Raw genomic sequence first — 16,395 nt, forward strand, 5'->3', positions numbered from 1 at the left:
TTTACTGTTCGGCTCTGTTTAAATAGACTGGTGTCGGACACAGTATAAATTGACCCTATTTGTTGTCGGGTTCTGTCTAAATAGACTCTGTTTACCGTAGGATTCTGTTTAAATAGACTCTGTTTACCGTAGGATTCTGTTTAAATAGACTCTGTATACTAAAGAGCACTGTTTAAAAAGACTTTATTTACTGTCGGGCTCTGTTTAAATAGACCAGTGTCGGACACTATATAAATTGACCCTATTTGTTGTAGGGTTCTGTCTAAATAGACTCTGTTTACTGTAGGGCACTGTTTAAATAGACTGTTTACTGTAGGGCTCTGTTTCAATAGACTCTGTTACTGTAGGGCACTGTTTAAATAAATCCTGTTTACGATAGGGTTCTGTTTAAATAGACTCTGTTTACTGATTGGCTCCGTTTAAATAGACTGTTTACGGTAGTGTACTGTTTAAATAGACTCTGTTTACTAATTGGCTCCGTTTAAATAGACTGTTTACGGTAGGTCTCTGTTTAAATAGACTCTGTTTACTGATTGGCTCCGTTTAAATAGACTGTTTACTGTAGGGCACTGTTTAAATAAATCCTGTTTACGATAGGGTTCTGTTTAAATAGACTCTGTTTACTGATTGGCTCCGTTTAAATAGACTGTTTACGGTAGTGTAATGTTTAAATAGACTCTGTTTACTGATTGGCTCCGTTTAAATAGACTGTTTACGGTAGTGTACTGTTTAACTAGACTCTGCTTACTGATTGGCTCCATTTAAACAGACTGTTTACTGTAGGGCTCTGTTTAAATAAACTGTGTTTACTGTTCGGCTCTGTTTAAATAGACCAGTGTCGGACACTATATAAATTGACCCTATTTGTTGTAGGGTTCTGTCTAAATAGACTCTGTTTACTGTAGGGCACTGTTTAAATAGACTGTTTACTGTAGGGCTCTGTTTCAATAGACTCTGTTACTGTAGGGCACTGTTTAAATAAATCCTGTTTACGATAGGGTTCTGTTTAAATAGACTCTGTTTACTGATTGGCTCCGTTTAAATAGACTGTTTACGGTAGTGTACTGTTTAAATAGACTCTGTTTACTAATTGGCTCCGTTTAAATAGACTGTTTACGGTAGGTCTCTGTTTAAATAGACTCTGTTTACTGATTGGCTCCGTTTAAATAGACTGTTTACTGTAGGGCACTGTTTAAATAAATCCTGTTTACGATAGGGTTCTGTTTAAATAGACTCTGTTTACTGATTGGCTCCGTTTAAATAGACTGTTTACGGTAGTGTAATGTTTAAATAGACTCTGTTTACTGATTGGCTCCGTTTAAATAGACTGTTTACGGTAGTGTACTGTTTAACTAGACTCTGCTTACTGATTGGCTCCATTTAAACAGACTGTTTACTGTAGGGCTCTGTTTAAATAAACTGTGTTTACTGTTCGGCTCTGTTTAAATAGACCAGTGTCGGACACTGGATAAATTGACCCTATTTGTTGTAGGGTTCTGTCTAAATAGACTCTGTTTACTGTAGGTCTCTGTTTAAATAGACTCTGTTAGCTGTAGGGCTCTGTTTACATAGACTCTGTACGCTAAAGGGCAATGTTTAAATAGACGGTTTACTGTAGGCTTCTGTTTAAATAGACTCTACTGTTGGGCTCTGTTTAAATAGAATTTTTACTGTAGGGCACTGTTTCAATAGACTCTGTTAGCTGTAGGGCTCTGTTTAAATAGATTCTGTTAGCTGTAGGGCTCTGTTTAAATAGACTCTGTACACTAAAGAGCAATGTTTAAATAGACTCTGTTTAGTGTAGGGCTCTGTTTAAATAGACTCTGTTTACTGTCGGGCACTGTTTAAATAGACCAGTGTCGGAGACTGTTTAAACTGACCCTATTTGTTGGAGGGCTCTGTCTAAATATACTCTACTGTTGGGCTCTGTTTAAATAGACACTGTTTACTGTAGGTCTCTGTTTAAATAGATTCTGTTAGCTGTAGGGCTCTGTTTACATAGACTCTGTACGCTAAAGGGCAATGTTTAAATAGACGGTTTACTGTAGGCTTCTGTTTAAATAGACTCTACTGTTGGGCTCTGTTTAAATAGAATTTTTACTGTAGGGCACTGTTTCAATAGACTCTGTTAGCTGTAGGGCTCTGTTTAAATAGATTCTGTTAGCTGTAGGGCTCTGTTTAAATAGACTCTGTTTAGTGTCGGGCACTGTTTAAATAGACCAGTGTCGGAGACTGTTTAAACTGACCCTATTTGTTGGAGGGCTCTGTCTAAATATACTCTACTGTTGGGCTCTGTTTAAATAGACACTGTTTACTGTAGGGCACTGTTTAAATAAATCCTGTTTACGGTAGGGTTCTGTTTAAATAGACTCTGTTTACTGATTGGCTCCGTTTAAATAGACTGTTTACTGTAGGTACTGTTTAAATAGACTCTGTTTACTGATTGGCTCCGTTTAAATAGATTATTTACGATAGAGAACTGTTTCAATAGACTCTGTTTACTGTAGGGCTCTGTTTAAATAGACTCTGTTTAGTGTAGGGCTCTGTTTCAATAGACTCTGTTAGCTGTAGGGCTCTGTTTAAATAGACTCTGTTTACTGTAGGGCTCTGCTAAATAGACTCTGTTTACTGATTGCCTCCGTTTAAATAGACTGTTTACTGTAGGGCTCTGTTTAAACAGACTCTGCTTACTGATTGGCTCTGTTTAAATAGACTCTGTTTAGTGTAGGGCTCTGTTTAAATAGACTCTGTTTACTGATTGCCTGCGTTGAAATAGACTGTTTACTGTAGGGCTCTGTTTAAACAGACTCTGCTTACTGATTGGCTCTGTTTAAATAGACACGGTTTACTGTAGGGCTCTGTTTAAATAGAATTTTTACTGTAGGGCACTGTTTAAATAAATCCTGTTTACGGTAGGGTTCTGTTTAAATAGACTCTGTTTACTGATTGGCTCCGTTTAAATAGACTGTTTACTGTAGGGTACTGTTTAAATAGACTCTGTTTACTGATTGGCTCCGTTTAAATAGATTGTTTACGGTAGGGCTCTGTTTAAACAGACTCTGCTTACTGATTGGCTCTGTTTAAATAAACTCTGTTTAGTGTAGGGCTCTGTTTAAATAGATTGTTTACGGTAGAGATCTGTTTAAATAGACTCTGTTTACTGTAGGGCGCTGTTTAAATAGACTCTGTTTACTGATTGCCTCCGTTGAAATAGACTGTTTACTGTAGGGCTCTGTTTAAACAGACTCTGCTTACTGATTGGCTCTGTTTAAATAGACTCTGTTTACTGTAGGGCGCTGTTTAAATAGACTCTGTTTACTGATTGCCTCCGTTTAAATAGACTGTTTACTGTAGGGCTCTGTTTAAACAGACTCTGTTTACTGATTGCCTCCGTTTAAATAGACTGTTTACTGTAGGGCTCTGTTTAAACAGACTCTGCTTACTGATTGGCTCTGTTTAAATAGACTCTGTTTACTGTAGGGCTCTGCTAAATAGACTCTGTTTACTGATTGCCTCCGTTTAAATAGACTGTTTACTGATTGGCTCTGTTTAAACAGACTCTGCTTACTGATTGGCTCTGTTTAAATAGACTCTGTTTAGTGTAGGGCTCTGTCGAAATAGACTCTGTTTAGTGTAGGGCTCTGTCTAAATAGACTCTGTTTAGTGTAGGGCTCTGTCTAAATAGACTCTGTTTACTGTAGAGCTCTGTTTAAATAGACTGTTTACTGTAGGGCGCTGTTTAAATAGACTCTGTTTACTGATTGGCTCCGTTTAAATAGATTGTTTACGGTAGAGAACTGTTTAAATAGACTATTTACTGTCGGGCTCTGTTTAAACAGACTCTACTTACTGATTGGCTCTGTTTAAATACTCTGTTTAAATACTCTGTTTAAATACTCTGTTTAAATACTCTGTTTAAATACTCTGTTTAAATAGACTGTTTAAATAGACTATTTACTGTAGGGCTCTGTTTAAATAGACTCTGTTTACTGTAGGGCTCTGTTTAAATAGACTGTTTACTGTAGGGCTCTGTTTAAATAGACTGTTTACTGTAGGGCTCTGTTTAAATTGACTATTTACTGTAGGGCTCTGTTTAAATAGACTGTTTAGTGTAGGGCTGTTTACATACTCTTTTTACTGTAGGTCTCTGGTTAAATCAATCCTGTTTACTGTCGGGCTGTTTACATAGACCCTTTTTACTGTAAGTCTCTGGTTAAATCAATCCTGTTTACTGTAGGGCTGTTTACATAGACTCTGTTTACTGTTCAAATAAATTCCACTGTAGGGCTCTGTTTCAGCAGACCCTGCTGCAGGGCTCTGTTTAAATTGACCCTGTTAACTGTTCACATTGCTTAAATAGAATTTTTGCTGTAGGGCTCTGTTTAAATAGACCCTGTTTACTGTAGGGAACAGTTTAAATAGACCCTGTTTGCTGCAGGGCTCTGTTTAGAATTTTTGCTGTAGGAAACAGTTTAAATAGACTGTTTACTGAAGGGCTCTGTTTCAAGAGACCCTGTTTACTGTCAGGCTATGTTTAAATTGACCCTGTTTGCTGTAGGGATCTGTTTAAATAGACAGTTTACTGTAGGGCTCAGTTTAGCTAGATAGTTTACTGTTGGGCTCTGTTTAAATAGACCCTGTTTGCTGTAGGGAACTGTTTAAATAGACCCTGTTTGCTGTAGGGAACTGTTTAAATAGACCCTATTTACTGTTGGGCTCTGTTTAAATAGACCCTATTTACTGTTGGGCTCTGTTTAAATAGACCCTGTTTGCTGTAGGGAACTGTTTAAATAGACCCTGTTTGCTGTCGGGAACTGTTTAAATAGACCCTGTTTGCTGTAGGGAACTGTTTAAATAGACCCTGTTTGCTGTAGGAAACTGTCTAAATAGACTGTTTACTGTTGGCACTGTTTAAATTGACCTTGTTAACTGTTTGCATTGTTTAAATATAATTTTTACTGTAGGGCTCTGTTTAAATAGACCCTGTTTACTGTAGGGAACAGTTTAAATAGATTGTTTACTGTAGAGCTTTGTTTAAATAGATTATACTGTAGGGCTCTGTTTCAAGAGACACTGTTTACTGTAGGGCTCTGTTTAAATAGACTTTTGCTGGAGGGCACTGTTTAAATAGACTGTTAATGTTGGCATTATTTAAATTGACCCTGTTAACTGTTTGCACTGTTTAAATAGACTGTTTGCTGTAGGGCTCTGTTTAAATAGACTCTGTTTACTGATTGGCTCTGTTTAAATAGACTCTGTTTACTGTAGGGCTCTGCTAAATAGACTCTGTTTACTGATTGCCTCCGTTTAAATAGACGGTTTACTGATTGGCTCTGTTTAAACAGACTCTGTTTACTGATTGGCTCTGTTTAAATAGACTCTGTTTACTGATTGGCTCTGTTTAAATAGACTCTGTTTACTGTAGGGCTCTGCTAAATAGACTCTGTTTACTGATTGCCTCCGTTTAAATAGACTGTTTACTGATTGGCTCTGTTTAAACAGACTCTGCTTACTGATTGGCTCTGTTTAAATAGACTCTGTTTAGTGTAGGGCTCTGTCTAAATAGACTCTGTTTACTGTAGGGCTCTGTTTAAATAGACTGTTTACTGTAGGGCGCTGTTTAAATAGACTCTGTTTACTGATTGGCTCCGTTTAAATAGATTGTTTACGGTAGAGAACTGTTTAAATAGACTATTTACTGACGGGCTCTGTTTAAACAGACTCTGCTTACTGATTGGCTCTGTTTAAATAGACTCTGTTTAGTGTAGGTCTCTGTCTAAATAGACTCTGTTTACTGTAGGGCTCTGTTTAAATAGACTGTTTACTGTAGGGCGCTGTTTAAATAGACTCTGTTTACTGATTGGCTCCGTTTAAATAGATTGTTTACGGTAGAGAACTGTTTAAATAGACTATTTACTGTCGGGCTCTGTTTAAACAGACTCTGCTTACTGATTGGCTCTGTTTAAATACTCTGTTTAAATACTCTGTTTAAATAGACTGTTTAAATAGACTATTTACTGTCGGGCTCTGTTTAAATAGACTGTTTACTGTAGGGCTCTGTTTAAATAGACTATTTACTGTAGGGCTCTGTTTAAATAGACTGTTTACTGTAGGGCTCTGTTTAAATTGACTATTTACTGTAGGGCTCTGTTTAAATAGACTCTGTTTACTGTAGGGCTCTGTTTGAATTGACTATTTACTGTAGGGCTCTGTTTAAATAGACTCTGTTTAGTGTAGGGCTCTGTTTAATTAGATTCTGTTTACTGTAGGGCTGTTTACTGTAGGTCTCTGGTTAAATCAATCCTGTTTACTGTAGGGCTGTTTACATAGACTCTTTTTACTGTAGGTCTCTGGTTAAATCAATCCTGTTTACTGTCGGGCTGTTTACATAGACTCTGTTTACTGTTCAAATAAATTCCACTGTAGGGCTCTGTTTCAGCAGACCCTGCTGCAGGGCTCTGTTTAAATTGACCCTGTTAACTGTTCACATTGCTTAAATAGAATTTTTACTGTAGGGCTCTGTTTAAATACACCCAGTTTACTGTAGGGAACAGTTTAAATAGACCCTGTTTGTTGCAGGGCTCTGTTTAGAATTTTTGCTGTAGGAAACAGTTTAAATAGACTGTTTACTGTAGGGCTCTGTTTCAAGAGACCCTGTTTACTGTCAGGCTATGTTTAAATTGACCCTGTTTGCTGTAGGGATCTGTTTAAATAGACAGTTTACTGTAGGGCTCAGTTTAGCTAGATAGTTTACTGTAGGGCTCAGTTTAAATAGACCCTGTTTGCTGTAGGGAACTGTTTAAATAGACCCTGTTTGCTGTAGGGAACTGTCTAAATCGACCCTGTTTGCTGTAGGGAGCTGTTTAAATAGACCCTGTTTGCTGTAGGGAGCTGTTTAAATAGACCCTGTTTGCTGTAGGGAACTGTCTAAATAGACCCTGTTTGCTGTAGGGAACTGTCTAAATAGACCCTGTTTGCTGTAGGGAGCTGTTTAAATAGACCCTGTTTGCTGTAGGGAACTGTTTAAATAGACCCTGTTTGCTGTCGGGCTCTGTTTAAATAGACCCTGTTTGCTGTCGGGAACTGTTTAATTAGACCCTGTTTGCTGTTGGGCTCTGTTTAAATAGACCCTGTTTGCTGTCGGGAACTGTTTAAATAGACCCTGTTTGCTGTAGGGAACTGTTTAAATAGACCCTGTTTGCTGTTGGGCTCTGTTTAAATAGACCCTGTTTGCTGTCGGGAACTGTTTAAATAGACCCTGTTTGCTGTAGGGAACTGTTTAAATAGACCCTGTTTGCTGTAGGGCTCTGTTTAAATAGACCCTGTTTGCTGTAGGGAGCTGTTTAAATAGACCCTGTTTGCTGTAGGGAACTGTCTAAATAGACCCTGTTTGCTGCAGGGCTCTGTTTAAATAGACCCTGTTTGCTGTAGGGCTCTGTTTAAATAGACCCTGTTTGCTGTTGGGCTCTGTTTAAATAGACCCTGTTTGCTGTAGGGAACTGTTTAAATAGACCCTGTTTGCTGTAGGGAACTGTCTAAATAGACCCTGTTTGCTGTAGGGAGCTGTTTAAATAGACCCTGTTTGCTGTAGGGAACTGTCTAAATAGACCCTGTTTGCTGTAGGGAACTGTTTAAATAGACCCTGTTTGCTGTAGGGCTCTGTTTAAATAGACCCTGTTTGCTGTAGGGAACTGTTTAAATAGACCCTGTTTGCTGTTGGGCTCTGTTTAAATAGACCCTGTTTGCTGTTGGGCTCTGTTTAAATAGACCCTGTTTGCTCTCGGGAACTGTTTAAATAGACCCTGTTTGCTCTCGGGAACTGTTTAAATAGACCCTGTTTGCTGTAGGGAACTGTTTAAATAGACCCTGTTTGCTGTTGGGCTCTGTTTAAATAGACCCTGTTTGCTGTTGGGCTCTGTTTAAATAGACCCTGTTTGCTGTCGGGAACTGTTTAAATAGACCCTGTTTGCTGTAGGGAGCTGTTTAAATAGATTGTTTACTGTAGAGCTTTGTTTAAATAGATTATACTGTAGGGCTCTGTTTCAAGAGACACTGTTTACTATAGGGCTCTGTTTAAATAGACTTTTGCTGGAGGGCACTGTTTAAATAGACTGTTAATGTTGGCATTATTTAAATTGACCCTGTTAACTGTTGGCTCTGTTTAAATAGACTGTTTGCTGTAGGGCTCTGTTTAAATAGACTCTGCTTACTGATTGGCTCTGTTTAAATAGACTGTTTGCTGTAGGGCTCTGTTTAAATAGACTCTGCTTACTGATTGGCTCTGTTTAAATAGATTCTGTTTACTGTAGGGATCTGTTTAAATAGACTCTGTTTACTGATTGGCTCTGTTTCAATAGACTGTTTGCTGCAGGGCTCTGTTTCAATAGACTGTTTGCTGTAGGGATCTGTTTAAATAGACTGTTTACTGTAGGGATCTGTTTAAATAGACTCTGTTTACTGTATGGCTCTGTTTAAATAGACTGTTTGCTGTAGGGATCTGTTTAAATAGACTGTTTACTGTAGGGATCTGTTTAAATAGACTCTGTTTACTGTAGGGATCTGTTTAAATAGACTCTGTTTACTGTAGGGATCTGTTTAAATAGACTCTGTTTACTGTAGTACACTGTTTAAATAGACTGTTTGCTGTAGGGATCTGTTAAATAGACTGTTTAGTGTAAGCCCCTGTTTAAATAGATTGTTTACGGGAGGGCACTGCCTAAATAAACTCGACTGTTGGGCTCTCCTTAAATAAACTCTGTTTACTGTTCGGCTCTGTTTAAATAGACCAGTGTCGGATGCTATATAAATTGACCCTATTTGTTGTAGGGTTCTGTCTAAATAGACACTGTGTACCGTAGGGCTCTGTTTAAATAGACTGTATTCTAAAGAGCACTGTTTAAATAGACTGTTAGCTGCAGGGCTCTGTTTAAATTGACCCTATTTGCTGTACGGCTCTGTTTAAACAGACTCTGCTTACTGATTGGCTCTGTTTAAATAGACTATTTACTGTAGGGCTCTGTTTAAATAGACTGTTTACTGTAGGGTACTGTTTAAATAGACTCTGTTTACTGATTGGCTCCGTTTAAATAGATTGTTTACGGTAGAGAACTGTTTAAATAGACTGTTTGCTGTAGTACACTGTTTAAATAGACTGTTTGCTGTGGGGCTCTGTTTAAATAGACTCTGTTTACTGTAGGGCTCTGTTTAAATAGACTGTTTGCTGTAGGGCTCTGTTTAAATAGACTCTGTTTACTGTAGTACACTGTTTAAATAGACTCTGTTTACTGTAGGGCTCTGTTTAAATAGACTGTTTGCTGTAGTACACTGTTTAAATAGACTGTTTGCTGTAGGGCTCTGTTTAAATAGACTCTGTTTACTGTAGGGCTCTGTTTAAATAGACTGTTTGCTGTAAGGCTCTGTTTAAATAGACTCTGTTTACTGTAGTACACTGTTTAAATAGACTCTGTTTACTGTAGGGCTCTGTTTAAATAGACTCTGTTTACTGTAGGGCTCTGTTTAAATAGACCCTGTTTACTGTAGGGCTCTGTTTAAAAAGACTGTTTGCTGTAGTACACTGTTTAAATAGACTGTTTACTGTAGGGCTCTGTTTAAATAGACTGTTTGCTGTAGGGCTCTGTTTAAATAGACTGTTTACTGTAGGGCTCTGTTTAAATAGACTGTTTGCTGTAGGGCTCTGTTTAAATAGACTCTGTTTACTGTAGTACACTGTCTAAATAGACTCTGTTTACTGTAGGGCTCTGTTTAAATAGACTGTTTGCTGTAGTACACTGTTTAAATAGACTGTTTGCTGTAGGGCTCTGTTTAAATAGACTCTGTTTGCTGTAAGGCTCTGTTTAAATAGACTCTGTTTACTGTAGTACACTGTTTAAATAGATTCTGTTTACTGTAGGGCTCTGTTTAAATAGACTCTGTTTACTGTAGGGCTCTGTTTAAATAGACTGTTTGCTGTACTACACTGTTTAAAGACTGTTTACTGTAGGGCTCTGTTTAAATAGACTGTTTGCTGTAGGGCTCTGTTTAAATAGACTCTGTTTACTGTAGTACACTGTTTAAATCGACTCTGTTAACTGTAGGGCTCTGTTTAAATAGACCCTGTTTACTGTGGGGCTCTGTTTAAATAGACTGTTTGCTGTAGTACACTGTTTAAATAGACTGTTTGCTGTAGGGCTCTGTTTAAATAGAGCCCTTTCCTATCCTGAGTGGTGTGAAACAGGGCTGTGTTCTCGCACCCACACTTTTTGGGATTTTCTTCTCCCTGCTGCTTTCACATGCGTTCAAATCCTCTGAAGAAGGAATTTTCCTCCACACAAGATCAGGGGGCAGGTTGTTCAACCTTGCCCGTCTAAGAGCGAAGTCCAAAGTACGGAAAGTCCTCATCAGAGAACTCCTCTTTGCTGACGATGCTGCTTTAACATCTCACACTGAAGAATGCCTGCAGAGTCTCATCGACAGGTTTGCGTCTGCCTGCAATGAATTTGGCCTAACCATCAGCCTCAAGAAAACGAACATCATGGGGCAGGACGTCAGAAATGCTCCATCCATCAATATTGGCGACCACACTCTGGAAGTGGTTCAAGAGTTCACCTACCTAGGCTCAACTATCACCAGTAACCTGTCTCTAGATGCAGAAATCAACAAGCGCATGGGTAAGGCTTCCACTGCTATGTCCAGACTGGCCAAGAGAGTGTGGGAAAATGGCGCACTGACACGGAACACAAAAGTCCGAGTGTATCAGGCCTGTGTCCTCAGTACCTTGCTCTACGGCAGCGAGGCCTGGACAACGTATGCCAGCCAAGAGCGACGTCTCAATTCATTCCATCTTCGCTGCCTTCGGAGAATACTTGGCATCAGGTGGCAGGACTATATCTCCAACACAGAAGTCCTTGAAGCGGCCAACATCCCCAGCTTATACACACTACTGAGTCAGCGGCGCTTGAGATGGCTTGGCCATGTGAGCCGCATGGAAGATGGCAGGATCCCCAAAGACACATTGTACAGCGAGCTCGCCACTGGTATCAGACCCACCGGCCGTCCATGTCTCCGTTATAAAGACGTCTGCAAACGCGACATGAAATCGTGTGACATTGATCACAAGTCGTGGGAGTCAGTTGCCAGCATTCGCCAGAGCTGGCGGGCAGCCATAAAGACAGGGCTAAATTGTGGCGAGTCGAAGAGACTTAGTAGTTGGCAGGAAAAAAGACAGAGGCGCAAGGGGAGAGCCAACTGTGCAACAGCCCCAACAAACAAATTTCTCTGCAGCACCTGTGGAAGAGCCTGTCACTCCAGAATTGGCCTTTATAGCCACTCCAGGCGCTGCTTCACAAACCACTGACCACCTCCAGGCGCGTATCCATTGTCTCTCGAGATAAGGAGGCCCAAAAAGAAGACTGTTTAAATCGACTCTGTTTACTGTAGGGCTCTGTTTAAATAGACCCTGTTTACTGTGGGGCTCTGTTTAAATAGACTGTTTGCTGTAGTACACTGTTTAAATAGACTGTTTGCTGTAGGGCTCTGTTTAAATAGACTCTGTTTACTGTAGTACACTGTTTAAATAGACTCTGTTTACTGTAGTGCACTGTTTAAATAGACTGTTTGCTGTAGGGCTCTGTTTAAATAGACTCTGTTTACTGTAGGACTCTGTTTAAATAGACTGTTTGCTGTAAGGCTCTGTTTAAATAGACTCTGTTTACTGTAGTACACTGTTTAAATAGATTCTGTTTACTGTTTGCTGTAGGGAACTGTCTAAATAGACCCTGTTTGCTGTAGGGAGCTGTTTAAATAGACCCTGTTTGCTGTAGGGAACTGTCTAAATAGACCCTGTTTGCTGTAGGGAACTGTTTAAATAGACCCTGTTTGCTGTAGGGCTCTGTTTAAATAGACCCTGTTTGCTGTAGGGAACTGTTTAAATAGACCCTGTTTGCTGTTGGGCTCTGTTTAAATAGACCCTGTTTGCTGTTGGGCTCTATTTAAATAGACCCTGTTTGCTCTCGGGAACTGTTTAAATAGACCCTGTTTGCTCTCGGGAACTGTTTAAATAGACCCTGTTTGCTCTCGGGAACTGTTTAAATAGACCCTGTTTGCTGTAGGGAACTGTTTAAATAGACCCTGTTTGCTGTTGAGCTCTGTTTAAATAGACCCTGTTTGCTGTTGGGCTCTGTTTAAATAGACCCTGTTTGCTGTCGGGAACTGTTTAAATAGACCCTGTTTGCTGTAGGGAGCTGTTTAAATAGATTGTTTACTGTAGAGCTTTGTTTCAAGAGACACTGTTTACTATAGGGCTCTGTTTAAATAGACTTTTGCTGGAGGGCACTGTTTAAATAGACTGTTAATGTTGGCATTATTTAAATTGACCCTGTTAACTGTTTGCACTGTTTAAATAGACTGTTTGCTGCAGGGCTCTGTTTAAATAGACTCTGTTTACTGTTGGCTCTGTTTAAATAGACTGTTTGCTGTAGGGCTCTGTTTAAATAGACTCTGCTTACTGATTGGCTCTGTTTAAATAGACTGTTTGCTGTAGGGCTCTGTTTAAATAGACCCTGTTTACTGATTGGCTCTGTTTAAATAGACTGTTTGCTGTAGGGATCTGTTTAAATAGACTGTTTGCTGTAGGGATCTGTTTAAATAGACTGTTTACTGTAGGGATCTGTTTAAATAGACTCTGTTTACTGCATGGCTCTGTTTAAATAGACTGTTTGCTGTAGGGATCTGTTTAAATAGACTCTGTTTACTGTATGGCTCTGTTTAAATAGACTGTTTGCTGTAGGGCTCTGTTTAAATAGACTGTTTGCTGTAGGGATCTGTTTAAATAGACTCTGTTTACTGTAGGGATCTGTTTAAATAGACTCTGTTTACTGTAGGGATCTGTTTAAATAGACTCTGTTTACTGTAGTACACTGTTTAAATAGACTGTTTGCTGTAGGGATCTGTTAAATAGACTGTTTAGTGTAAGCCCCTGTTTAAATAGATTGTTTACGGGAGGGCACTGCCTAAATAAACTCGACTGGGGCTCTCCTTAAATAAACTCTGTTTACTGTTCGGCTCTGTTTAAATAGACCAGTGTCGGACGCTATATAAATTGACCCTATTTGTTGTAGGGTTCTGTCTAAATAGACTCTGTTTACCGTAGGGCTCTGTTTAAATAGACTGTATTCTGAAGAGCACTGTTTAAATAGACTGTTAGCTGTAGGGCTCTGTTTAAATTGACCCTATTTGCTGTAGGGCTCTGTTTAAACAGACTCTGCTTACTGATTGGCTCTGTTTAAATAGACTATTTACTGTAGGGCTCTGTTTAAATAGACTGTTTACTGTAGGGTACTGTTTAAATAGACTCTGTTTACTGATTGGCTCCGTTTAAATAGATTGTTTACTGTAGGGCTCTGTTTAAATAGACTGTTTACTGTAGGGCTCTGTTTAAATAGACTGTTTGCTGTAGTACACTGTTTAAATAGACTGTTTGCTGTTGTACACTGTTTAAATAGACTGTTTGCTGTAGGGCTCTGTTTAAATAGACTCTGTTTACTGTAGTACACTCTTTAAATAGACTGTTTACTGTAGGGCTCTGTTTAAATAGACTGTTTGCTGTAGTACACTGTTTAAATAGACTGTTTGCTGTAGGGCTCTGTTTAAATAGACTCTGTTTACTGTAGGGCTCTGTTTAAATAGACTGTTTGCTGTAGTACACTGTTTAAATAGACTCTGTTTACTGTAGTACACTGTTTAAATAGACTCTGTTTACTGTAGGGCTCTGTTTAAATTGACTCTGTTTACTGTAGGGCTCTGTTTAAATAGACTGTTTGCTGTAGGGCTCTGTTTAAATAGACTCTGTTTACTGCAGTACACTGTTTAAATAGACTCTGTTTACTGTAGGGCTCTGTTTAAATAGACTGTTTGCTGTAGGGCTCTGTTTAAATAGACTGTTTGCTGTAGGGCTCTGTTTAAATAGACTGTTTGCTGTAGGGCTCTGTTTAAATAGACTGTTTGCTGTAGTACACTGTTTAAATAGACTGTTTGCTGTAGGGCTCTGTTTAAATAGACTCTGTTTACTGTAGGGCTCTGTTTAAATAGACTGTTTGCTGTAGGGCTCTGTTTAAATAGACTCTGTTTACTGTAGTACACTGTCTAAATAGACTCTGTTTACTGTAGGGCTCTGTTTAAATAGACTGTTTGCTGTAGTACACTGTTTAAATAGACTGTTTGCTGTAGGGCTCTGTTTAAATAGACTCTGTTTACTGTCGGACTCTGTTTAAATAGACTGTTTGCTGTAAGGCTCTGTTTAAGTAGACTCTGTTTACTGTAGTACACTGTTTAAATAGATTCTGTTTACTGTCGGGCTCTGTTTAAATAGACTCTGTTTACTGTAGGGCTCTGTTTAAATAGACCCTGTTTACTGTAGGGCTCTGTTTAAATAGACTGTTTGCTGTAGTACACTGTTTAAATAGACTGTTTGCTGTAGGGCTCTGTTTAAATAGACTGTTTGCTGTAGGGCTCTGTTTAAATAGACTCTGTTTACTGTAGTACACTGTTTAAATAGACTGTTTGCTGTAGGGCTCTGTTTAAATAGACTGTTTGCTGTAGGGCTCTGTTTAAATAGACTGTTTGCTGTAGGGCTCTGTTTAAATAGACTGTTTGCTGTAGGGCTCTGTTTAAATAGACTGTTTGCTGTAGTACACTGTTTAAATAGACTGTTTGCTGTTGGGCTCTGTTTAAATAGACTCTGTTTACTGTAGGGCTCTGTTTAAATAGACTGTTTGCTGTAGGGCTCTGTTTAAATAGACTCTGTTTACTGTAGTACACTGTCTAAATAGACTCTGTTTACTGTAGGGCTCTGTTTAAATAGACTGTTTGCTGTAAGGCTCTGTTTAAATAGACTCTGTTTACTGTAGTACACTGTTTAAATAGATTCTGTTTACTGTAGGGCTCTGTTTAAATAGACTCTGTTTACTGTAGGGCTCTGTTTAAATAGACCCTGTTTACTGTAGGGCTCTGTTTAAATAGACTGTTTGCTGTAGTACACTGTTTAAATAGACTGTTTACTGTAGGGCTCTGTTTAAATAGACTGTTTGCTGTAGGGCTCTGTTTAAATAGACTCTGTTTACTGTAGTACACTGTTTAAATAGACTCTGTTTACTGTAGTACACTGTTTAAATCGACTCTGTTTACTGTAGGGCTCTGTTTAAATAGACCCTGTTTACTGTGGGGCTCTGTTTAAATAGACTGTTTGCTGTAGTACACTGTTTAAATAGACTGTTTGCTGTAGTACACTGTTTAAATAGACTGTTTGCTGTAGGGCTCTGTTTAAATAGACTCTGTTTACTGTAGGACTCTGTTTAAATAGACTGTTTGCTGTAAGGCTCTGTTTAAATAGACTCTGTTTACTGTAGTACACTGTTTAAATAGATTCTGTTTACTGTAGGGCTCTGTTTAAATAGATTCTGTTTACTGTAGGGCTCTGTTTAAATAGACCCTGTTTACTGTAGGGCTCTGTTTAAATAGACTGTTTGCTGTAGTACACTGTTTAAATAGACTGTTTGCTGTAGGGCTCTGTTTAAATAGACTGTTTGCTGTAGGGCTCTGTTTAAATAGACTGTTTGCTGTAGTACACTGTTTAAATAGACTGTTTGCTGTTGGGCTCTGTTTAAATAGACTCTGTTTACTGTAGGGCTCTGTTTAAATAGACTGTTTGCTGTAGGGCTCTGTTTAAATAGACTCTGTTTACTGTAGTACACTGTCTAAATAGACTCTGTTTACTGTAGGGCTCTGTTTAAATAGACTGTTTGCTGTAAGGCTCTGTTTAAATAGACTCTGTTTACTGTAGTACACTGTTTAAATAGATTCTGTTTACTGTAGGGCTCTGTTTAAATAGACTCTGTTTACTGTAGGGCTCTGTTTAAATAGACCCTGTTTACTGTAGGGCTCTGTTTAAATAGACTGTTTGCTGTAGTACACTGTTTAAATAGACTGTTTACTGTAGGGCTCTGTTTAAATAGACTGTTTGCTGTAGGGCTCTGTTTAAATAGACTCTGTTTACTGTAGTACACTGTTTAAATAGACTCTGTTTACTGTAGTACACTGTTTAAATCGACTCTGTTTACTGTAGGGCTCTGTTTAAATAGACCCTGTTTACTGTGGGGCTCTGTTTAAATAGACTGTTTGCTGTAGTACACTGTTTAAATAGACTGTTTGCTGTAGTACACTGTTTAAATAGACTGTTTGCTGTAGGGCTCTGTTTAAATAGACTCTGTTTACTGTAGGACTCTGTTTAAATAGACTGTTTGCTGTAAGGCTCTGTTTAAATAGACTCTGTTTACTGTAGTACACTGTTTAAATAGACTCTGTTTACTGTAGTACACTGTTTAAATCGACTCTGTTTACTGT

At 38.6% G+C, this 16,395-nt stretch overlaps 1 protein-coding gene across 4 annotated transcripts in view; it reads right to left on the reverse strand.

The window, feature by feature from the left end:
* Positions 1 to 16,395, reverse strand: part of LOC137346115 (regulator of G-protein signaling 3-like) — a 155,081-nt gene that overhangs the window by 85,522 nt on the left and 53,164 nt on the right. The gene's annotated exons all lie outside the window — the stretch shown is intronic.

This window comes from Heterodontus francisci, chromosome 29 (genome assembly GCF_036365525.1).
Source record: "Heterodontus francisci isolate sHetFra1 chromosome 29, sHetFra1.hap1, whole genome shotgun sequence".
Lineage (NCBI taxonomy): Eukaryota > Metazoa > Chordata > Chondrichthyes > Heterodontiformes > Heterodontidae > Heterodontus > Heterodontus francisci.